This window comes from Rhinolophus sinicus, linkage group LG05 (assembly GCF_036562045.2).
Source record: "Rhinolophus sinicus isolate RSC01 linkage group LG05, ASM3656204v1, whole genome shotgun sequence".
Classification (NCBI taxonomy): Eukaryota; Metazoa; Chordata; class Mammalia; order Chiroptera; family Rhinolophidae; genus Rhinolophus; species Rhinolophus sinicus.
This window is the reverse complement of record NC_133755.1, coordinates 83,654,152-83,680,112: the sequence shown is the minus strand read 5'-3', so window position 1 is coordinate 83,680,112 and position 25,961 is coordinate 83,654,152. Positions and strand designations below refer to the sequence as shown.

Genomic DNA, 25,961 nt, shown 5'->3' with positions numbered 1-25,961 from the left:
TATACTAGAAAACTTTTTCTGTGCAGAAAAAGAACTTCTCATGATATTGCATTTCTTGAATATTGGTCAAGGTCTCCCTACGTGCCTTTCTTACATACCCTCCCTGTGAGCCTAAGCAATTGTACAATTAATCCCTAGTAAAGATGAACCCTCTTCCCCTAACTCCTTTCTCTTTTGTTTCTTTTTCTTTTCAAAGAATTGATGCTATAAAATGTTCTCCCACGTGCCATACTACTACTTCCTCACAGTCTCAATCCAGGGAAACCGTCCTGCCCCCACATTTACCAGCACGCGCTCTGGGACCACACAGCCTGCTTTGGGCCTTGATGCCACCACTTACTGGCTGTATGAACCTGGGCATGTGACTAACTTCTCCGAGCCTCAATTTTTCTCATCTGTAAATTAAGAATAATAATAGTATCTAGGTCTATTTGGAAGAACTGTTTTAGAGATTACAAATACTTCACATAAAGCAGTGTCCGGCATATGGTAAACATTGAAAAAAATGTTAGCTGTTATTACTACTATTTATGTATTCAAAACCAATTTCAACCTTACAAAAATCATTTAAAAACCTTATTTTTAAAAACCTTGACTTGTTTCTCCTTTCTTACATTGATACCTAGCCACCATATCATCCCTTATCTCAATTCCAACACCCACAACCCTCTGTTTATATCTCTGGGTATCTGTATTTTTATAGAGAATAAGTACTGGGTTCTGACTGTCTGCTTGCAGAGGTAATAAAACTCAATTATGATACCACTGTTAACTCTTAATTCCAAACATTTGCTTATAATAAACATGTTATTTCTGTAACCCAAACCTATAATTTTAGAACTAAAACCTACACAGCTTTCTAATGGATCTTTTTATGACTAAGCACTTTTATCACCTAGTTTTCTTTTTCAATCTCTCAAAACTATAGAGTAATCTCTTCAGATTATCAACAAATCAGTCAACGTATATAGTCAGCACATATTTACCAAACACTTACTGTGTAGAGGATACAGGTAACTGTGTGCGCACTTGGAGGGACATAAAGGATGGAGCAACACGTTCATACATTGGTCCTAAGCTCCCACGCTTGTTAGCTGGGGATATATGCAAAAGATAAATACAGAATAAGTGGTTCAAACAAGTGGTTCCAGATTCTCAGGCCTATCCTCTGAGAGTCTTTCTCCATTGGCTTACAGTGGGGCTGGGACTTGTTACTTAAAAAAAAAAAAAAAGTCAACCTCGCAGGCAGCTCTCATCTACATTCAGATTTGAGTATCATAAGATAAGCATAAAAGTCAAAAATTCATATGAGAAAATCACCTCTCACTAGTGTGGTTGGGGTAAAAAAAGTTTTCATAGGAGACAAAATCCGAGCTGGGCTCTGAAGTAAAGATAAGATTTTCTCCTCAACTTATTTTGAAACTTTTCAAATCTACAGGAAAACTGAAAAAAATGATTACAGCTAGTACGGTAGTGCACTGATACCTCCCGCAGCCTGACCCATGATTTTCCTGCCTCATCAGTGTGCACTCTCCCTCTCCTCTCCTATCGCACACTATTTTTCCGAATGACTTCCAAGTTAGACACCACAACCCTTCATACCTAATACTGCATCGTGCATATTCTAAGAATTAGAACATTCTCTGACAAAACACAACAGTACCGTTTTCATATCGAAGAAAATGAACAATTTCATAATATGAACAATAAATAATTCATAATCAAATTTATTCAATTGGTTTCAGATTTTCTTTTATAGCCTTTTCTTGGATCCATAATTTAATAAGGTTCATTCCTTGCATTTGGTTATTCTGAATCTTTTAATCTTGCATCCCTCCCCCATTGTTTTGTTTTTTCCATGAAACTGATATTTTACGAGTCTAGGTCAGTTCCCACATCCTGGATCTGTCTCATTGTTCCCATACGATTAGACACAAGTTAAAAAATTTTTTTTATAAAAGTACTACATGGATGGCAGGTGTACCTTTCCAGCTGCCATCACACCAGAGGCACCTAATGCCAGGTTATCCCACTATGGGGATAAGTTTGGTCACTTGGTTAAAGTGGTAACCCTAACCGTAACCCTAAAGAGAGATGTCATATCCTATCTCCCAATCTCCTTGGACCTACTTTCAGCATCTACTGATGATTCTTGCCTGAATCAGTTATCACATCTAGGGCTACAAAATGATGCCTTTCTGATTCTATCATTCCACCTAGATTTACTGTCTAGCATCCCTCTGTGAAGTACAACTATTTCTTCACTCTCCCCTTATCTTTTTCTTTTAAAGCATCATTATGAACTCAAAGATTTGTGTTAATCTAGCATATTATAATAATCCATTACCATCATAATTTTTTTCAAATTGTCCCCAATTTTTGCTTCAAATTGTCCTAATTATGGCTAGTGGGGTTCCCTTCAAGCCATCACCTGTGTCACTTTAACACAATTCTATTGGCTTTTGAGGCCACTTCCTGGCATGAGATTTCTCCAAGCTCACTTTTTTTTTACTTTCTCTGCTCCAGACCCTAGAACCAGCCATTTCTCCTGGAGCCTTTGTTCCTTTTAGTGGGAAGTGGCATTTATAAATCAGGATCTGAGCACCAGGTGTCCTCATAGCTATTTGGGTGTCACTGCTGCTAGGCCATTTTAGTAGACAAAGTTGAGGATTTTTTTTTTAAACAACCACAAGTTTACACTGATGTTTTCAACTCAAATTCAACACTACAGTTCTTCCTTACTTATTTTATATTAGTATATCTTTCCCCTTACATTGAAAATCTTGTTTCATAAACTAGTTTTAACATTGTAACATCAATATTATTACTAACAATAAACCTACTAAGTGTCTTTTGGGGAGCAGTTCTTTTTGTCCTGAAAGTATAGTGTGCTATGTTCAGGTTATTTTTTCTCTGTGTGTCCTGTAAATTAGGCTCGTTTGTTTCTCTTTATGCTCAACTCTAGCATTTTTTTGGTTAAATTTATTTTTTGAATATGTAAAAACATTTACATGGTTCAAAAGTTAGTGTTATAAAAAAGGAATGCTCAGAAGTGTCTCTCCCTTCCCTTTTCCCTCTAATGTCTTCCCATCTGTCCCCTACAGATAGTTTTATTAATTTGTTTATGCTTCATGTTTCTTTGTAGAAGCACATTATGTGCATATACATATAAATTCTTAATTCTTTTTTTCTTATACAAAAGATGGAAGGAACACCATATCCAGTCTTGTATTTTGCTGTTTTTACTTAACAATATATCCTGGAAATCACTCCATAGGAGTGATCAGAAATCTTCATTGTTTTTAATGGCTTTTTAATACTCCACTCTGTAGAAGTTAGTTGGTAGAACTTTGATAGAGGAAAGAGAAAAGAGCATTCTAGACAAGGTCAATGGCATTTAACAGGCAGGAAAGTTAGAGTGAATAAAACTTTATTTCCATATGATGGGGCGGGGGAGACCAAGCGGGCTAGAGTGAAGGATTAATGCAAAAGCATGGGAGAAATCAGCGTTACCAACACATCACACAACTCCAGGGAACCCCAGGCACACCATCATCTAAGGAGCCTCGCAATGCACAACTTAGATGGCTGTACACAACAGCCTTGGGGGAAGATAAGTTGAAAAACAAGTTGGAGCCAGCTTATGGAAGCCTTGAATTATACAGTGAAATAGTTAGGATTTTGTCTTGTAGCCAAAGTTTTTACACAGAGAAGTGTCGTGTTCAAAATGTTGCTTTAAGATAACACAGCCACAAATGGACTAGAAGAGTTAAAAGAAGAGGTTATTGGAATTGTTTAGGTGTAAAGTAATAAGACCTCAATGGTTAACAGCAAGAAAGTAGTACCTAAGACAGTGCTGCCTACATCCAAAAAGCTTACAATCTAGTTGTTGAGATAATGGTAAGCACAAGCTACATAACACAGAAAAGTAATATTTTAGAATCAGAAGAGACCTTAGTGATTATATTGTCCAGTGGTTCTCTATCGAGCTGACAATCAGAATCACCAACAAGAACTTGTTAGAAAACGGGTGGGATCTGAGAATGTGAATTTTTAACAAGCTCTGCAGGTGATCCCATGGACTGGCTGTGTTTGGGAACAACTCATCTAATACAACCTTTCATTTCATGGATGAGAGACTGAATCACAATAATATCCTATGTGAAGAATATTCTAGGAGATTACAATCTTGGGGTTGGGAGGCTTTTCAAAAAATCAAGACCAAAAACCCAAAAGCTAATAAAAAAAAGAGAAAGACAAATCTGACTACAAAAAAAAAAAATTAAACTGTTGTATGGCAAGGGATCCTATAAACAAAAATAGACTGGAAAAATTACATTTGCAACAGACTACAAAGCGTTGTTATCACAGTACTAAATGAGGGCTTATGAAAATGCTATGAAACTAACCTAACAGAAAAATGGGCAACGGATAGAAAAACAGGCAAATACCCAAAAGAGAGTTGGTGAAGCTATATTAATAGTCTACAAAACAGAATTTAAGGCAAAAACTACACAAGATGGGCAGGTCACAAAGTTCAAAGATGTCTGTCGTCAGAACCACTTCTGTTCCTCTTTTCTACCTGAGAAGAAAGTCACAACAAGAACAGAGATGCAGGAGAGAAGAGGGCATTCCCATTCCCATGGAAAGGCTGGAGCACCTGATTCCATTCCCTTTTCCTTCCTTCTGCTCTACAACTGCTGAGGCCAGGCTAACAGGCTGGCAGATAAAAGCACAACAGTAGTGACAAGAATATAATTGCCTGGATATATTTTTCTGTCTCTTCTACTTGGCATCCCTAACTTAATGCTCTTAGTTATTACCTTTTGTCAATATAACTTGTCCAAGAACAGCTTTTGTGCCTATATGGAAAAGACTGTATTGCTGACTGAAATTCTGTAATTCTGTATTATAGTTACTTGGATTTCAATTAAGACTTACATTCAATTTATAACTGTCTAAAGGCCCTTAACCAGTTTCGTTTACAACTTTATCAGATCACCTAATTAAAAAAATTATTGTACTATAAACAAAAAGATTTAAAGGACAATATAAAAAAAACTCTTGTACTTACCACTTGGTTTAAAATATTAATATAAAACGTGACAATGTGATCCCCTATAATCACTATCCTAAATTGGTATTTCCATGAAACATTTTAAATTATAAGTATCTTAATCTCTTTTCTTGTTTTAGTCCTTCGATGGCTTATCAAGTACATCTTTAAGACCTCAAAAAACTCTAGTAAATCCTAAATATTTAAACTTATAAATCTAGTATATCTCAAGAAGTTCTTAAATATTGCAACTCTTTTCAAACTTAGCAGTTTTCTTACATCTGAAAACTAATTATTAAACCTAAACTCAATTACTCAAGAAGACATTTTAGATTAGAATCGCAAATTAATCTGCTGAGATTCTTCAAATATGTCAAATTACCACAAACATTACATCTTAAGTCCAGATGGATTTACTTTATTGATTTAACACATATCATGTGCTATATATTGTTCTAAGTACTTGGTTAATGTTACTTAATACTCAAAAAACTTTACGAAGTAGGTGCCATTATTAACCCCATTTTACAGATGAGGAAGAAAGAGGTTAAGGAAAAGTTCTCACAATCACATAATAAACAGTGGAGCCAGGCTTCAAACCCAGACTTTTGGCTTCAGAGTCTATACTGTTAACATTTACGTATGTGACCATTATGTTGTGTGACCTCTCCTTTTAGGTCTGATTTACTTCATGGTTTCCATGTAAAAAGTCTTACAGTTTTGAAGATATGATTCTAAGTCCAAGATCTGGGGTTGGACATACAACCTTTCTGTGCTGACAATGGGCACACCTACCGTGTTGCCCCGAAAATAAGACCTAGCCGGACAATCAGCTCTAATGCGTCTTTTGGAGCAAAAATTAATGTAAGACCAGGTATTATATATTATATTAATTATACGTTATATCATATCATATATTGTATAATATTATAATTATATTATAGGACCCGGTCTTATAATATAGTAAAATAAGACCAGGTCTTATATTAATTTTGGCTCTAAAACATGCATTAGGGCTGATGGTCTGGCTAGGTCTTATTTTCAGGGAAACACGGTAGCACCTTTTCTGTTTAGTTGCTATGAGAGGACCTCTAAAACAGTTGTCTCCAGATGGAGGCTGATTTTACAATGAGTTCAAATTGAGATCTCATTCAATTTTTCTGTAACTTTCAACTTTAGTGCCTAAAAATTGGGTAGATGAAATTCTGTAATTTCCACACAGGGTGCTTCAATCTCTTGATTGGATCCAACTAGTTATGGTTATTCTAACAACTCCTTTAAACTCGGAACAATTCAAAGCACATAACAGACCTGGCAAAGCTCATGGCTCCTAAGAAAAAGCCAGTCAACGAATGACAAATCTCTGGGGTGAGGTCCCTAATGTCCAGGACACTCTCTGCTTGCTATTACCTAAAACCCTCCAAAGGAAGAGCTACACAAGCTGTTCAAGATTACTTAATGGCAAACTGCCAAGAAACAGCCAAGGGATATGCTATTAGCAATATAAAAAACAGTGCAAGGCAGTGCAATGAAAAAACATTTTTTTAAATGAAAGGGTGCTTCTCCATTGAGCACGCGGGAAAGGCCATGTTACGTGTCTGCTGTGATCTACCGGCACGCACCTGCTGAGGATAAGGACGTAATACTGCTCCTCGCTTTCTCGTTCCAAAACGCATCCTAAGTGGCCGGCCGAGGAGCAGTCACTCACTCAGCCCATCGTGACAATGTTGCTTTTAATCACCATGACTCTTAATTTTAAAGTATAAGCTAAGTCTTGTAAAACACCTTGGCATGAAGTGGCGGAGGGAGCAGAGCATTCCTCCCGACTACCGGGAGGTCCTGAGGGACCACACACTGGCTGCGCTGCCATCACAGGCCTGGACACAATGGCTGTTTATGCTGCCATCTTCCTTCTTTTGTATCTACATCCATACGATGCCCAAAGTTGAATGTTACTGTGTGAATACAACAAGGATCAATGCCTCTTGTGTAAAAACAAACAAACAAACAAACAAACAAATCTATTAGTCAATATAGTAGCCCATTTTATAGGAAAGAGCTAAGTGTTTGTACGGCCCAGACAAGATCTGAAGGTGTTAGGGAACAGTTCCATGGATCAGTAGTACATGATGAAAATTTTGAAGACAATCCAAATCACTGTGTCAGAAGATGGCTCAAGGACAGGTAGCAATTAAGTGTCAGAAGTTTTCACTGATTTTTAGCAAAAATGAGGACAATGAAAATGATTTCTCTCTCTCCTCAGTTTTAAGACACTTGACATTGACTCAGACATCATCAATCTAGGAACAGGTTTTTTGGTGAAAAAAAGCATTTTCAGATTAAATACATACATGGTTTTAAGATACATCCTGATTTCAAAAATGATGTTATATGTTAGTGTAATGCTTTCTTAGGAAGGACTGTCCTTTATCTAAATTATGTCTTGACTTTTTAAATATTCATTATGGCTTTTCTTTTGTGAAATAATGATGACAAAAAATGACGCTTAACTATTTAAAATGTTCTCAAGTGCTGGCAACCTTATGATGGGCTCCCAATTTTCTCCCACAATTTTACCAGTCATGAATCTCAAAAAAATCTGGGATTTCAATCCTCTTCCATCTAGGACTATAAAAACACTTCTACTAGTTCACTGTCTACCTAAAGTGATCCACAACTAGTCTCTTGCTTAGCTCACTCCTGTTGGACAGAAATCCTTGGGGGAAATTTTTTTTTCTCCTGTTGAGCAGAAGTTTGCTTTCCTCCCCACTCCCAGCATGACTTACTTCCATGCACTGGTTTCAGTCCTATCCGCTGGAATAACATCCTTCAGAAAAGCTGAGTAAAAAGGTGCAATGCTCAGTGTTATAAAGTCATCTTGGGGAGGCCACAGTCCAATTATCTAATCAAAACATGAATCTAGGCATTACTGTGAAGGTATTTGGTAGATGGGATTAAAGTCTGTAATCACTTTAAGTAAGGAAGATTAACCTAGATAATCTGGGTGGGACTGATCCAATCAATTGAAAGCCTTTAAGAGCAGAACTGAGGTTTCTCTGAGGAAAAGAAATTTGACTGAACTGCAGCTTTAACTCCTGCTCAGCAGTTCCAGCCTGCTCTTCCTGACAGCCTAGTCCAGTCCCCACAATTGTGTAAGCCAACTCCCTGCAATAAATATCTTAATATATATATTATGTGTGCATTCATACACAGATAGATGATATATTACATTACTCTGATATACGTGTATATGTGTGCATACACACACACACACATACACACACACACATACACACACACACACACACACACCATAATCCATAATTAAAACCTTTCCCTAAAAACAAAAAACAAAAAAACAAAACCCTCCAGGACCAAATGGCTTGACTAGCAAATTCTTCCACGCCTTTAAAAACGAAATTACATCAATCTTATACACTCTTCCAGAGAATACAAAAAAAAGGGAATATTTTTCAATTGGTTCTCTGAGGCCGGCATAACATTGACTCCAAACTTGATAAGAGCATTACCAAAAAGGAATATAGGCCACTTTCTCTCATGAACATAAGCACAAAAATCCTGAACAAATTATTAAAAAATCAAATCCAGATATATAGAAAAGGATAATACATTACAACAAAGATTGGCTTAACATGCTAAAATCAATTAGTGTAATTCACTACATTGAAAGAAAAGAAATGCTTTAGAATAACTAAAATAACATGCAAGAATATTGATATATTAGGTTTAAAAAAGGCAGGTTGAAACAATGAACATATTCATAAAAATATTGAAAATATTAATAATTATTCTCCCTTAATTGTAGGCTTATCATGTGACTTATTTTAAAACTGTGTTTTATTGAAAATTCCAAAGTCTCTCAAATGAATGTGTTATTCCTTTTAAAATGGAAAAAAGGAAAATATATCTCTAAACACAGGGGACTCTTCAAAAAAATGATGGAATTTTTATTTTTAAAAAAGCTTTGAACAGTTTAGGAGAAAATTTTAAAAGTTTAAAAATAAAACAATATATTGCTACATATGAGATTTTGACATTTTCTTATCTAAAGAGGAAATATGCTTACCAGACAAATTAGGATATTTACTTAAAATATACGACATAATTTCTCAAGCAGATTAACAGGATAACAAGATAATCCTGACAGCTGTAAAGCCAAAGCAATGAGTCAGTGCAGAGGCATGTGTTTCTTAGGCTACTCAACAGCAAGTATGGTCCTAAGTAATACCGTGTTGCCCCGAAAATAAGACCTAGCCGGACAGTCAGATCTAATGCGTCTTTTGGAGCAAAAATTAATGTAATACCAGGTCTTATATTAATTTTTGCTCCAAAAGATGCATTAGAGCTGACTGTCCGGATAGGTCTTATTTTCGGGGAAACACGGTAGGTAGAAGGTAGGACAGGTAGGCAGGCTCAGGACAAAGGATGCTGCTTGAGTCCCAAGGCAGAGGGTGCTCAACAGTAAGGGCAATGGAGTATCTGGATTACCTGGCATAGAATTCCCAAAATAGGTTGTTATGAGCTAAACTGTTCTCAAAATTCTTATGTTGAAGCCCTAAAACCTCAGAATGGGACTGTGTGGACATAGGGACTTCAAAGAGGTAATTAAGGTGAAACAACTAGGGCAGGCCCTATCCAATAGGACTGGTGTCCTTTTAAGAGATGAGGACACAGACAGGCACAGAGAGAAAACCATGTGGACACACAGGGAGGAGAAGGCGGCCCTCTACAAGCCAAGGAGAGAGGCCTCAGAAGAAACCAACCCAGCCAACACTTGATCTCAGACTTCCAGCCTCCAGAATTTTTGGAAAACAAATTTTTGCAGTTGTATCTGTGTATTAGTTTCCTAGGGTAGTAAGCAGCCCTACTAAACTAATAAACAGATACAATTGCAAAAATTAAATTTCACCCTCTCCCATCAAAGAGATTTAGGACAAATGCTTGGAAGGAGTCTTATGTGGAAAGGTCGCAGATCTTTCCACTGCACCCCAGTGCTTTCCAAAATTTTAGTAAGGCTGCCCCTGTTTTAGTAATAACAGAGATAGTTTATACCTATACTTATCATAAAGCCTTAAAATTTCAAAAGTGGAAAGGACAATCTGAATCTAAAGAAAATAGTATTTTAAAAAACAATTAAAGCCAGCATTTCCCAAGAACTTAAAATATCTCAGGAACAGTGCTAAGCACTTTACATGAATTAATCCAATCCTAGTAACTCTGAGGTAGGTACTAGTACAATCACTATTTCAGAGACATAGGAACTGATGACTACTTTATCCAAGCTACTAAATGAAGGAGCTAGAATTTGAACCCAGGAGGGACTGGCTCCAAGTCCACATGCTTACACGACCTAACGAAGTACAGCTGACCCTTGAACAACGTGGGGTTAGGGATGCTGACCTCTCCGTGTAGTCCAAACTCCACATAAGCCCTCTGCACACGCAGATTCCCAACTGCAGAGTCGGCCCTTGAATAACACAGGTTTGAGCTGTACGGGTCATCTGAACTGTGGTCATTTGAAAAAAATCCCGTGGAAGTGGAACTGTGCAGTTCAAACCAGTGTTGTTCAAAGGTCAACTGTATAATGAGGGCACTATTGGGTATATATCTTAATCGCTTTGGAGTCACCGGGATTTAAGTTTGAACACTGGCTCTGCCACTTACTAGGTGGGCAAGCTAGTAAGTCTTTGGGCAAGCTTAAGCTTTGTGTTAGATTCCTTGGCTGTAAGATGAGACAACGGGCGTAAAAGCATTCAATACAGTGTCTGGTATATAATAATGTCTACAAATTATTAAGCCCTTACTATGGCATTTCTAATTCTATGTTCATGAATATATAAGAACAGTTCCACAATGTCTAATTTGGGGACTCCAAGCAAAAATATCAAAAGGTTCTCTTCTCTCATCCCTACTTTTCTTCCTACAATTCCGAAATGCATGTATTATTCCAGTAATCTCATTTCCCATTAGAATATACTGAATCATATTAGTAGTTACATCAGTCTTATGTTCTGTCTCCCAGAGGTACCTAATAACTTTGGTAAGGACAACAGTAGTTATGTGACAACTTCAAAAGATTCTGGATGTTGCTCAAACATCTAACATTTAATAAAAATTCACCAATGTACTTATCTTAACCTTTACTGAATCTTTTTAAAAAATATTGAGTTCATAACGTCTCCTGTGATTACAAGATAACTACCTATTTGCTCTTATTTAGTTGTCCTTTTACTACTTGTTTCAAGCTTCAGAGTTCCTTATTTTGGTATTGCCACTGTTCATTTCTAAGGTTCATTCTCCTTCAATCTCCATTTTTTCAGATAATACTGCTTTTGTAGTCATGTGAAATTCTCTCGATTTTCTTCATCTCCTTATAACTGAATTTCTCTGGACCTTTCCCACTTTTGAAACATTTTTCTTGAGATGATTTAGGGGGAAGAACACTAGGCTAGAAGCCACGAGTCTTCACTCTGCCATCTCATCTCTCAGATTCTCTGTCTGAAAGACGAGAGGATTGCACTAGATAAATTTGTAATAGGTTTCCTTATATCTCTAAGCCTCATATTTCCACAACTGTGGGTCTGCCAACTAGAAATCATTCACCATTCCAACAATTTACCTAAATTTTTTTAGTCCAGTTAGTCAAGGAGGGGTGGGCATGTTCAGATTTGGGGGCAGAGGAAGACATAATCAGGAAGTCCAGCGCTATAGAAGGAAAGATGTGATATTTTGTGAACCAACAGAAAAAGATCGATTAGTAAGAGAAATCAGACACCAAAAAGATACCAAAGACAGGAAAAAAGTCTGAAACACATAGCCTAACTCTAACCGCATCCCTACACATCTATTTGAAGAGGGACTAAGAAATGGAAAAGCTTTTGGCAGCAGAGGTTATGCAGCCCTCACTTCTGCCTTGAGGAAGCACAGAAATGGTACCTCTGTGCCATCTTTGCAATAGTTACTAAAATGGCCTCATCTAGTGCTTTGCACAAAATTGGCATTACTGGGGTATTTGATGACTGAATTGTTCAGCTAAACTGAAAGCCCTCATAAGTGCTACTGGTACTGACTGCTACATACCAGGAAACCTGAGAGCTCAAGGCCATGGGAATTACATGGCTCTGGTTGCCCAGGTTCTAAGGGAAAGAGACTGAGTTAGCTGCTAGGGGGAAAATTTGGCCTAATGGCATTGCTGGTCTGATGATTCTTGAAGTAGCCCCCAGAAGGAAAAAGGGCAAATTAATAGGCATTGGCTATCTCTAAACCACCAGGGCAATATCAGAACATGTATGAAAGTCATTTCCTACTTTGGTGTCCCAGAAAACACTATCTTTTCTGGTTTCCTTCCGGAGACTGGTTAGGGGGCAGGGGAGAGTAAATCAACAAAGGGATAAGGCAGTAGGGCAGTTCTAAAAATTCTCAGGCCAGTCCTATGGTGGTGTTTCTCCAAATGTGGTCCCCGGATCACCAGTAACAAAGCGTGGCTCCAGAGGGTGCTTACTTCAAATGCATCCTCCGGAACAGACCTCGAGAATCCGATTTCTGGGAGTGGGACTGGCATTTTTAAGCAACAAATTTAGGTTTCAGAACTACTGCCCCAGAATTTGAGGGAGGGTAGGTGAGGGTGAAGTTCTTTGACTGGATTCATCATATTCCACTGGTATTACTACACTTTGTTTTGGGGACCATTAAAAAAATACCAAAACCCTCACTTTCTCAGGTAACAGCTGCAGCTAGTTTAACAACTAACAGGGGCACAATTAAAGGGCCTGGAAAATGCATTTTCACAACCTGGTTAAACAGTTCCTCCACAGCCTTGTTCATCCTGTTCATTTGTTCGCTGGTGTGTTTAAGTAAATCGGTTCAACCCAGGAATTTTCAGAAAGAATCACAAACTCCACAATAGAAAAGGTTTTCTTGCTAGTGCAGAGCTAGGCTTGTAAACCTGAAGACACTGTCTTCCTATAAAAAGTACGGTTTTGTTTAGAAGGAAACGAGCGGTTAAGGCTCTCCCCAGCTCTTTTTCACTCTGAGCCACTGATGAAAGCTTGTTATTTGTGGGTGGCAGAGAAGGAAGACTTTGAAACGGGTAAAATGAGCGAGCAAAAAGTACTCTCTGCTCCAGAGTTTGGGAGGAAGCCCGACCAACTACATAATTTTTAACGAGTTCAATTAATTGCCCGAAAAAAAACCGCGTCTGCAAATGTTTTATCAATAAACACTCCGGGGTTCTCGTCATTTCTTCTGGAGGAATAAAGACACCAAAGGCCTGCAGAGAACAGTCGAGTTAGACTTCAGCTGTCCCCACGACTGTGTTTACGATTTCCATATAGGTCACCACCTTCCCCGGATCTTCAGCCCTTACCCCCAGCACGAAAACAGGCACCGGAACCCTTTTGCCGACGTTTTTCCTCGCGATGACTTTCGTCCCGCGCGGCCTTTCCATTGGGGGTCGGACCCAGCGGGCGTCCGCCCGAGCAGCGTCCAGAGGAGACGCCCCCACCGTCCCCACCCTTCCCCCCACACACAAAGGCAAATCTCGTGGCCAAGCCCGTCGCCACTTACCTGACTCTCCCCGCCGCGTTCTGGCCCTCGGGCCCGAATCAGCCCGGGAGGCGCACCTACACGGTGCTCCGAGAAGCCACCACGGGGACGAGCCTTTCAGCAGCGGCGCGCGCCCCCCGCCCTGGCCGGCCGGCCACGCGGCTGAATCACCCGGCGCTTCACATTAAGAGTCCTCTCGGCGCGCGGGGCACGCCGGGAAGGCCGGGCTCCCGGCCCGCCGCCCTTGGCCGGCCACACGTTGACGGGTGTCCACTTTCCTTCCCGACACGTCCCACGGGTCCAAAGGAGGACGGTCTCACGCCTGCACCGCCAAGGGTAGATTCGATTTCTGAGCTGCGGATACCCTCTTTCAATTATTAAAGGTATAACACAGAAAAGTTAGAGGTTTTCTGAATTGTAAAATAAGCTCACGCAGCCCCAGGACAGCTACTGCTTATAGAAAATTGTGGAGCCCCGATCTCTCCACACGTTTGGGGGAAGGAGGTACTAAGAATGAAGTTCCTTAAACACATTTTGCTTGGAAGCTCTATCCTAGGTGTGTATTCTGACCAAAAAGGGGAAAAAAAAAACCCTATTTCTCAAACCTGGAGTTTAATTAAAATACATGCTATAGCAAACAAAGATGGATTACAAATTTTAAATCAACCAGAAGCAAATAATTGGAAAACCAGTTGTATTATCAGAAAAATAGTTCAACATTCAAAAAACATCTAGGTATGGTCCTATAAAACAAATGCTAGGAAACAAAAGGAAATAAATAGCATCAATTCTTACTATCATGATTCCTAGTGGCTTTTGCACTTTTAAAAGTTATACTAGTTAAACAAAACGTTATACTGATTATGCAAACTTCTATTTTAAAATGTTGAAAACCATATATGTTCATAGTAGTGTGGTTTCTTAAATTTTGAGCCAACTTCTTTTTCAACACAAAAGTCTCTAAAAACTAATTTGGGGCTAAGTATTAGGACTAAAGTCGAAATGTTTGGCATATGAGAAAATAGTTTGATTCTCATTCTAGTTGGTTGCAAATGGTTGCTGAATACTTGTACTGTATAGCAAAATTGCGTTTTCAGGGTCAACAACATTAATTTAAAAAAGAAACTATACATTTTTTCATTACAATTTGATCTTGGAGGTCTAGAGTTCATTCCCCATTTCTACTCTTTTACTTTACTTATAATGATTGTAAAGCATCCAGTACTGTGTTTCTATCAGGAAGGCTAGGTTATGATGCTGTTCTAGTCACCTGAAGGGCAGGTGGCTCTACAGGGCAGCTTTCCTCCACGTGGTGACTCAGCAGTCCCAGCTGCTTCCATCTCTGGCTCTGTCAACCCAACACTAGGTTTCACATCAGGGATGGCAGAAAAGCTAGATTGGAGAATCCTGACAAGACTTTTCTTTGCCTCATCTGGACATTTCATTGCTGACATTTCATTGGCCTGAACTAGTTACGCTCAACCTGATGGACCTAGAGGGCTGGGAGGTATAACTTCCTGTGTGCTTGGGTAAAAGGATCATGAAAAATGATTTGGTGAACACATAGCACTGTCTCTACCACAGTGTTCAGTATCAAAAATAAATGATTTGAGTGTTATAAGATCCAAACTTTACAACCAAGTAAGATTGTTCGAACTATGCCTTTGTTTCCATTTCTACAAAATGCAATGTTATGCCCTCCAAGTCAAAAGGAGAAAAGGAAAACCTTCCTAATGTTTCTGTAAGACAATTCTTGAAACAAATTCTTCCTTTCTGGAAAGATTTCTCTCTTTAGATTTGTGGTATAGAAAATCTGGCCCAAAGGTTGGAGAATCAGGTTAACTAAATGTATCTTTTAATTAATAGTTAAGACTAAGTGGTTCTATTTTTGTCTATAATTTCATACAATGAATGAACAGTATATCAGACCTGGTACTTATTTTTGAATAGACATCAAGGAGATGGGATATGAGAAATGTATATTCACAGAAAGCTGAGGTGTATGCTGATTCATATAATTTTATTTCTACTTTAGTGCATCTCCAAAACCTGAATCTCAGTTGTGTTTATATCTGAAGCTGAAACCCTTTCTAATATCAAATTGGCAGACTTGGAATTTCCAATTGTCATGACGGCCAATTCAAAAGGCAATACAGTTCATCTCATTAACTGTTATTTAAGTCTCCTTAAATATAACATCTATTAACAATAAATATTACAAAGCACTTTCCCCAATATTTTATATCACTTCAATTTCTCAACAACTCTGGGAGGTAAATTAGACTTACAAGTGAGGAGAGCACGACATAAATATCTAAGATCATTGGACTACGGAGTGGTGCTGATGAACTGAGAACTCAGATCATCTGACCCCAAAATTCTTGCTGGACATCCACTGAGGTATAGCACTTCCATCCAGCTGCTTCCTGGTAAACTGCTGAGCACTTCCAGGAGGCATCTTAAATGCCTTCAGCTGTTAACTCCAAACAACGACTTAAGGTTGACTATCGTAGAATGACAATATTTTAAAAGTTGTAATAGCTATTATCAATTATCATGTAAGAAACTGTCATACAGGGTGTCATGCGGGGTCTCTGGTGCCGCTCCCCGCATAAGAACGCAGGACATGGTGAGGCCAAAAAGGAACACCCACGTAGCCATAGATAGGGGAGTCATACCACTATAGTCCCACTGGCGGCTGGGTTGGAGACACAGGAAGCAGGAGCCACACTGTCCGCAACCCGCCATCCACTTCTCTCTCTGCCAACCAACCTCACTTGCTAGCTGCAATCCGCTGTGCTAACTGCAATCCACTCTTGCTAGCTCAGCCACCATCTTCTTGCTAGCCACCATTTGCTGCTAGCATAGCCACGGCAGTTATATTAGTGGCCAATGGCTCACTGGTTATAGCTGACGGCCAACTTGCCACAGCTCATGGCCTTCCAATCACAGTTGATGGCCATTTACTCTGAGCCAGCACCTTTCCATGTGAGGCCGAGAGCCTGGAAATTGCACTCCTGTCTCTGTCCCCACAGAAACTATCCTTTCTACATACTACCTCATATGTATAGTAGTAAATAAAAAACAAACCAAAAATCGCAGGATTTTTGAACTCTCTTGAAGTAATTACATTCGCAATTTTTTTAACTAAATGATTTAGTTGTATGATCTCTAGATCACTGCAAACATATCAAATGAGATTTTTTGAAAGAATTATCACTTTCATTTGAAGTCCCAATTGTGCTCAAATATACATGTAAATAATTATTTAATTTCTAACTTTCTAGACAGAAGCCGGAACCCTGCATATTAACCCAAAATAGGTCATGAAAGTCACAAAGGCTTACAACCAGCAGGAAACAAAGACTGGACCTTGAATCCATCATCAACCAGAGAATCAAGAATTTTAAGTTCCTTAGTGGCTGGAATTTGCTACTAAATCTTTATTAATATACATCTGTTTTACATACTACTTCAGTGTGCTTTTAGTCTCACTTATAGGGAATGTCTCATCTGCAAAATCAACAAACAAGTAGCCACAGCCCAAAGGTATGTGACCCCAGAAGAACTATATAGGTGATGATGGCATGACCTCCCCTCTAAAGGAACTTTAAAAGGTTAAGTGCGGTTATGTGGGTAACCAATTAAGAGATAAGGGAAAGTGAACCTGCATAAAAGTATTCCACTATTAAGTAAAAAAGAAATGATAGAATATCCCAGTTTTGCAACCTCCTGTGAATGAAGCATTATGCATCAACATCTCCAAAGATCAGAAAAAGAGCAAATACTAGACATTATGTGCCTCTTGAGGAAAGACCACACCACCACCTAAAACACAGCTAAAGGGATCAAACCTAAAGCTGATCTAGACTCGAGATCCAGCGGCCAATGTATGGGAGCAGGAACATGCTGAACTGCATGATCACGCAATTGGCAAAGTCCTGACAATAGGAGACTCTTGAAGTCAAATGGCCTCTGTTCTTCAGGAGATAAATTGTAAAGTTAAAGAAAGAAACCTTGAAAGATATATCAAAAAACATCTGTGTGTGTGTGTGTGTGTGTGTGTGTGTGTGTGTGTGTGTAAATACTACACTGTCTAGGGGTGAACACTTGGGTGGTAAAACCATTAAAGAAAAACGGAAGTGAAAGGGACTACTATAAAAGTTAGGATAAGTGTTACTTATTAGGTGGTAGTGGCAGGGAAATGGTTGTGATTGAGAAGGAACACACAGGAAGGGCTTCTAAGGGTACATAGTCAAGTTCTGTTTCTTGACCGACTGGTGGTTACAAGGGTGTTTGCCTTAGAAAAGTTCATTAAGGCAAACATTTCCTTTGTGCTGTCTTCTGTTTCTGTGTTTTATTTTATGATAAAAAGACCTAAGAGATGACATATATTTTCTCCATACAGAGCTACTTGCAAATGTATCCATTTAGTTCCCTGGGACAATATTAAGGTTAAATGACTCTAAAAAAGAAAAAAAGAAAAAAAAGCTTTTTAAAAAATCCTTTGAAAGATATTCCACCATATAATACAATTTTAGAATTTTATTTAGATATTTTGACTTTTTAGAAGATAATGGATAAGTAGGTAGTAGAATGTATTTTGAGTGTTAGAGAGAAGGTAAAATGCAATAATGAAAAGATAAGGAGACTGGAACAATTTCTTGATGTTTAATGGTTAAATTCCAGTAATGGTCAGGAGAGTAATCTATAAACATTTCCCACTGAAATTTTGATGACGGCATGCGTTCTCCCACTTTCCCCTACCTACATGCCAGGACAATGTCTCAGGACTGCATGACTTTTCAAAAGTACATAAAATGCTCAACTTGAGATTCAAGAATCAAATAAACCTGTGTAAATAGAAGTCCTGTGGGGAGTCAGAATGGGGTAATCAGAAAATGTAGACGCATGTTACCCTGAGCTTCAGAGGCGGCTGGGTGTAAACTGATAATATGTTTATCTTTCTTTACTCCTGTTACCAGTTTACAAACAGACTCTGACCTTCCAATCCCATGCGCCAGTTCTGCCGGCTCACATTGCCTCTGCACACACAAGTCTCATTCTTAAACCCAATACTGAGAATGCTGGGAAGTTTTGTTGTTGTTGTTGTGTTGTTGTTTTTTTTAACCTTATATGAGTTTTAAATAGACTGCATTTGAAAACAAATAGACAAGCCCTAAAATATATGTTCTTCAAGCTAGGATTTTAACCAATGAACTTTAGGCTTGGGAAATAGACTCAGGTCATCCACTGAGCCACCGCAGAAGACCCTCAGTTTCTTTTACTTTGCTCAAATCATACTTCCTCTTTTCCCCAAACTTTTAATAGCTGAGAAAAGGCGACATCTGTTTACTAAAGCGTGTGTCCTGGCCCCTTCCCAGTACTCTCTGAGAAATTTAAAAATGAAAAAGAAACAGATAAACAATAAGACAAATAGGACCTAGGCAAATTCAGAAAGATTTCTTCTGCTGATTAACCAAGAACCCAAAATGTTCTCCTTGCTTATTTGATGCCAACTTGGAAATAAGGCAGTGTTTGTAAATATACAAGGTATATGGAAAGGAATATAAAAACATGAAGTGATATCAGATTCATTAGGCAGTATGATATAGTGAAAAAAAATTGGGAAAAGAGCCAGATGACCTCAGTTTGAGGCCATTCCATCTCTTACTGACTGAGCAAGTCATGCGTAAGCCTGGGTGTCCTGCTCTGTAAGATGATAACTGACCTGTCGTTGCCACGTGGTTGTTACGAAGAAGAGAACGTAATAAAAATGTATGTAAAAGCATTTCACAACCTCAAAGCACTAGTATTAATGTCATGCACACACTCCATCCAAACCAAATTATCTTTAAAAGGAGCACCCAGAGACTTTTTTGTGAGATAAAATTGCCCTCCTTAATGTCAACCATAAATTATATATTAAAATATATTGGTTCCTTTAACATTTATTATGCAGTTTGAATGAAAATAAAAGGATGCTACAGTGGCAAAATATTTTAAATATTTTCTCCTTTTATCCATAATCACTGATAACAATAGAGTTCTTATTTTAAAGAGAATTTGATGTCTTAGGGGAATATGTAGTTCTCTATCAAAAGTATCTAATTTTTGGTACATTTTTTTAATGGTATAGTAAGTACCCTCATAGATTCTCATTCTTAAAAGGTTGCCGAACACACACTCTCTCTCTCTCACACTCCTAGGCTGGATCTGGAAGGACTTACTAACTCAGTCCTTCCTTAGCTGCTCTTTGATTCTTAATCATATGATAGCAACATCTGAACAAGGTTGAAGAGAGCAATAGCAGAAAGTTCCTCTTCTTGCTCTGAATCTCTATAGCACTCACACTTAAGTTTAGCCAGTAATTTCAGTTGTTCTCTCTTGCTTCTTATTTACTGTAAATGGAGGTAGGCCCCTAAAATGCTGAAAATTAGTAGATGTTCACACTTGGGGTGGGAATCGTATACTTCGAAATTGACTTTGAGAAGGAGTTAGGTGTGAGAAAGCTGAACAGGGATTAAGGAAACCTGACGTCGGGCAGAAGGAGCCTGGTCACCTTTGGGTCAGTCATTAATGAGATTTCTCTGTCTCATTTCTTTTTATCTGAAAATTAGGAAATTTGGACCAAATGATAGCTGCCATTTGTTGACTGCTTTCCATATGGTGGTGTTAAAAGATAAACTGTGGCATAACAAAAATGTTAAGAGTTTGAGTAAAAATCAATTTGAATAGGACAACATCCAATCTAGCAGATAGAAAGGAGTTCTGAGAAGCTGTACAAAATGAAAGAAAGACATTTATAGGCAGAAGGGAGGGGAACAAGAAAGTTATACTGGCAAAAAAAAAAATAAAAAATGGTTTGATTATTGCAAAATTACTTTCCTTTAGGGGATGGCAGGGGTCCAGCACGCAGATTATCTAACTAGTGCTGATCAGGTGATTTCTGATTGACTGATTTAAGATTCTATTTCCGAGAGACCAAACTGTAGTTAAGACTCAGTTTGTTAACATGGGGCTCAGCATAAGCGACTCCATTTTGGGCCTATTGTCTTGTTTTTAACAGGAATCAGATACGAGTTCTAATTCTAGTAGCCTGGCAAGACAGGCCTTGTTAGTCCTATATTACAGGTATAGTAATCAAGGCTCAGAGAGATGAAGTTATTTCAGGTCACATTAGGTGAACTCTATGGAACCATTTCAGCTTTGCAATTCTTGGATTCCACAGAGAGAAAAACACCCTTTGGGCTTAACGTTTCCCTTTTAGAAATTATATTTAGGAGTCAGTTATGAGATGCCCAAGGTGGAAAGGGACTTCAGAATCATCAGTGCCAGGTTTTTCACTTGTTAAGAAGGAATCTAAGGTCCAAAGAGGATCAATAACCAGCCCATGGTTGTGATTTATTTTCTCTTATCCCCGTAATGCTCATTGTCACTTGATTCTACCTGGATAGAAATAGATATAAGAAGGTGGGTCAGAAAGTGGGATTTGGCCTGAGCTTCAAAAGCTTCCTCAAGATGACCTTGGTTATATGTGCAAATATTGTCTGTCCAAATAAGCAGAATTCCCAAGATGTGAAGGTCAATGCAGGACATTCCTTCTTTTTGGGAAGGTATAAAATAAGGGTGGTGAAGCTTTTCCACCCAGAACCACTGAAAAGTCAAAGAAGAGTCATGCATAATTAAAAAGCCACTAATTTTAGATTAAACAGTTGTGCTTATTTCCCCATGTTTGCTTTATTTGTTTAACTATTTTGCTGAACTATTTGAAACTAAGTGCAGATGACATGACATTTCACCCCAAAATACTTCAAGATGCAAATCCTAAAAATAAGGAGATTCCCGTATACCTATAATAGTATTATTGTGCCTAGGAAAAGTAAAAATAATTCCTTAATACCATGTCCTTTTTTGGGGGGAGGGGGTGCCAAAACCCAGGAATGAACAATACCATTTTCTTATAGCAGTTCTTTTTCTTTAAAAACAGAACAAAACGAACAAACGAAAACCAGGATCCAAAGCTCACATATTGCATTTGGTTGTTTTTATCTTTTTACCTTCTTCTTTTTTTTTTTTAACTTTTATTTATTTTAAGTATGTTTTTCCAGGACCCATCAGCTCCAAGTCAAGTAGTTGTTTCAGTTTAGTTGTGGAGGGCGCAGCTCACAGTGGCCCATGCGGGAATCGAACCAGCAACCTTGTTGTTAAGAGTAGGGTGCTCTAACCAACTGAGCCATCCATCCACCCTTAAAATGGCTAATTTTATGTTATGTGAATTTCACCTCAATTTAAAAAAAAAGAAGAGGGGGAGAAAGAAAATTATGACAAACAAAAGTGTTCTAAGCCTTGAAACAACCCTTGTAAATCTAATGTAAAGGACTAAGTAGTTTGTCCCCATAAGATTCATGTTGAAACTCTAATTCAACTCCTCTTTTTAACTTCTTTTATTCTAGAGAAGTCTTTCCATCTATCCACCATTTTATCCCCCTATAATACTAGTTTTTTAAAGAGATTAGACCGGTTCTATTATAGAATGTTTTCATGATTTTTTCTGACTTATAACAATCTCCAAATGTATTCTACTTTGGAGGACTTTTTTTGTCTTCATCTTTCAACATATAATTTTATACTGAATTTTAATGTTATACTCCTTGTAATTTCCAAATACTTTTTCTTGCTCTTAGATTGTTCCTTCTTTTAGCATCCTGTTCTTGTTTCAGTATTTCTCTGATGATACTATAATTTCTTTGAAGTATTGTTATGCTCCCTGCATTGTCTCTGTTTCCTGTGATTCCTTTTTTCCCTGTGATTCTTACATGTTGGAGGTTTTTAATTTTTTCACGTTGAAGGTTTTCCTCTGGTATCTGGTGGTTTTTGTTCACTCATATTTTGAGTGATGTCCTAGATGCTGATTGAAGCTCTAAGTGTGTGTTTGAATATTGTCAATTGAAGGGATTCACTGTAGGCTTTCCTATGGGGATCCCTAAATGTCAGTATCTGTGGCTCTTTTCTGGCTTAGTTCATTTTTTTCCTGAGAAGTAGCCTTTCTTTTCTGCTAGACAGCAGAACTGGCTGTGAAGTTCTATATCTGAACAGCAAAAAAGGCCTGGGTATCTCATCTTCTGTTTTAGACTTAATTTCTCTCTTTTCAATAATATGTCTCATTCCCACTCTGATCTATGCCTGGGATCTCCACATCTGGAACTTTTTTGGTTTACTGTCTCCAGAGGTGACATTTCCTATTTCCTATGGAGGTAAATTATATCAGGTGGGGAATGTGACCACTTATATAAACAGATTTTCAAACAGATCTCCCTTTTTTATCACTGCACTGCTCGCATCTCCATTCCTCTAACTTCCCTCTGCACTTTACCTGCTTCTGATTCCTGAGTCTGTCCCAGGTTCCTCAGGGTGAACTGCCTTGCTTCTCCTTGGTTTCTCCTTCTCCAAGCACTTAAAGGCTTGACCTTTCTTGGGTTTGCTAAATTCTTTACCATCCTCCATCCATTTTCTATTTTCATGCATTGTGGTTTGGGGTGTCTCGCAGTTCAACAAAGATGAAATCTGTCTGGTTTTTCATTTCCATCTTGTTATTTTTGAAAAAACACCTCAGTTATCTCGAATGGGAAAGTCTTAACTGTTTTTTCAGTTCTTCAAATGCCTTGAGTTCTTTACTGCCTTTGGGCTTTTGCACTTGGTGTTCCGGCTTTCTGAGATATTCTTTTTCCCTCCCTCAACTTCCCTCTTGGCCAATTCCAAGTCATCTTTTAGGTCTCAGCTTAAACATCATTCCTAGATGAGTCTTTCCTGACCACCTACCTAAACTAGGTTAGGTCCCGTCCCCATGGTATATTCTATAACCCCTGCCATGACTCTAAAGAAATATATATACCTATTTCCTGCTAGACTGTCACTTCCACAAGGGAAGGGGCCATTTCTATCTTGTTGACTGCTGTATCCCCCAGTGTATAGTGCAATCATTGTTGATCAATATATATTGCTCGGGGGGTGGGGGGTGGGAGATGAGGCTAAGGGGGATCAAATATATGGTGATGGAAGGAGAACTGACTCTGGGTGGTGAACACACAATGGGATTTATAGATGATGTAATACAGAATTGTACACCTGAAATCTATGTAATTTTACTAACAATTGCCACCCCAATAAATTTAAAAAATAAATTAAAAAAGAAAAAAGAAAAAAAAATATATTGTGTTCACTGTGAGGATGTGTAGCTTAATGTACAGTTGCCACCACCAGTAAGTAGTTATTTAGAATTCAATAATTGTATTATTATTATTAGTTAATTGTAGTTATTATTATTAGTTATTGTTATGGAAACACTATACTATGATATGGACTCTTGTCTATTTCCAAATTTATTATTATTTTTTTAACTTTTATTTATTTTAAGTGTGTTTTTCCAGGACCCATCAGCTCCAAGTCAAGTAGTTGTTTCACTCTAGCTGTGGAGGGCGCAACTCACAGTGGCCCATGTGGGGATCGAACCAGCAACCTTGTCGTTAAGAGCACTGCACTCTAACCAACTGAGCTAACCGGCCGCCCCTCAAATTTATTTTACAATGAACAACTCTTTTAAAATTATAATGTACTCACAGTAATTTAATATGTACTCAGATTAAAATAGTGTGTACATTTTGTATTGCTGAAACAAATTACCACAAACTAAGTAGCATAAAACAACACAAATTTATCATTTTACAGATCTGGAAGTCAGAAGTCCAAAATGGGTTGGCAGGGTTGCATTTCTTAGTTTCCTTGCCTTTTTTAGCTTCTGGAGGTTGCCTACATTCCTTGGCTCATGGACTCTTTCTCACATAGCTTTGACCTTTACTCACATTGTCATACCTCCTTCTCTGACGCTGACCCTCTTACCGCCCTCTTATAAGTATCCATATGATTCAGTTGAGCCCAGATAATCCCGGATAATCTCTGCTTCTACAGCCTTAATTTAACCACATCTGCAAAGTTCCTTTTGCCAGGTAAGGTGAAATAGTCACGAGTTCTGGAGATTAGGATGTGGACATCTTTGGGGGGGCATTATTCAATCTACTGTACACAGACAGCAAAATGTGGACCGATAGATGAATTCATTGCTGAAAGAAATGATAAAAATTTCACTCTGGTGGCTGGATGGCTTAGTTGGTTAGAGCATGAGCTCTCAACAAGGTTGCTGGTTCAACAGCAACTGGACTTGGAGCTGAGCTGCGCCCGCCACTAGATTGAAGGACAACGACTTGGAGCTGATGGGCCCTGGAGAAACACACTGTTCTCCAATATTCCCCAATAAAAAACAAACAAAAAAACCTGAAAATTAAAAAAAAAACTTCACTCAAATATTTTAAACTTTATGTCAGAACAACCTCCAAACAAAGTAGATAAAAATAGCTTTTATTAAGTGAAAAATATGTATATATATTGAAATAATAAGACAAGATACCTAACATAAACCAATGATTGTTAAATAGGCCACATATATCAGCTCAATGGTTGCCCAGCCTTCCATGTGCAAATCCATTATCATGCTTTTGTGAATCCTGGGATTTCCTGGTGTTTTCAGGAAGGCACACCATTTCCCAAAGGCAATTATCCAATAATAATAATAACTACACAAAAGTGTTTTTATTGCATATATTTAAACCTAAATTTTAGGTGAAAAATATAATTAGAATTGATTATTTTTTCAATCAATACCTCTTAACATCCTGCAGAATTGTTTGGGAAAATTATAATAAAAACCTATTTGGGAAAAATAAAGTCCAACGTTCTTGGTCATTTATTTCAAAAGACCATGGTTAGGTGTTTTATTGTCAGTTATCTAGCAATGCCATATGAATAATTAGTGTAAAATGACAGTTTCACAAGGGGCTGATGGATAAAGCTATCAGCTGGCTCTTTCAAATAAGAACCTCACCTGGTAACTGCATCTTGACTATCAACTTTGCTCATTTTATTTAGTAACTTAATAATTTTAATCCAGGGTTTATCTGGCTCTGATGCATTAGCTGGTGAGCATGTCATTTTCCCAATCAAAGGTTTACCTGAGAAATAAAATTAAGGTCAGAAGTTTGCCTGATGAGTATAGTTAAAATGTCAGGATACCCAAGGCGCCAAAAAAATGCCCAGGAACTCACAGCCCTTCATCCCACAGCTCCAATTCCTCTAATCTGGCCCAAATTACAACAATCAAAATATCAAAGTAGCATTCATTCTACGCTGGAAAATGTACACTTGATGTACAAATGATGAGTCAGAATTCTACCTGATGATGTCACCTGCCTTGGTTTGTATAGCTGAGATAGCTAGCTTCTTACTG

The 25,961-nt window shown here is 38.1% G+C and overlaps 2 protein-coding genes across 6 annotated transcripts in view; one reads left to right on the top strand and one right to left on the bottom strand.

Moving 5' to 3' along the window:
- KCTD20 (potassium channel tetramerization domain containing 20) overlaps positions 1-13,810 on the bottom strand; it is a 35,441-nt gene extending 21,631 nt beyond the window's left edge. The window contains exons 1-2 of one of the 4 annotated variants that reach the window (XM_019738804.2): positions 13,643-13,808; positions 998-1,094 (exon numbers count right to left, since the gene is read on the bottom strand). The gene's annotated coding sequence lies outside the window, so the exon portion shown is untranslated. Of the gene's footprint in view, positions 1-997; positions 1,095-13,642 lie in introns of all 4 variants that reach the window. The other 3 variants (XM_019738809.2, XM_019738808.2, XM_019738805.2) reach the window with 3 other exon arrangements.
- Positions 13,811-13,814: 4 nt separating this feature from the next.
- The window catches only part of PXT1 (peroxisomal testis enriched protein 1), a 37,022-nt gene continuing 24,875 nt past the window's right edge, over positions 13,815-25,961 (top strand). The window contains exons 1-2 of one of the 2 annotated variants that reach the window (XR_012496563.1): positions 13,815-14,004; positions 16,909-17,660. The gene's annotated coding sequence lies outside the window, so the exon portion shown is untranslated. Of the gene's footprint in view, positions 14,005-16,908; positions 17,661-25,961 lie in introns of those variants that run through there. The other variant, XM_019738720.2, reaches the window with a different exon arrangement.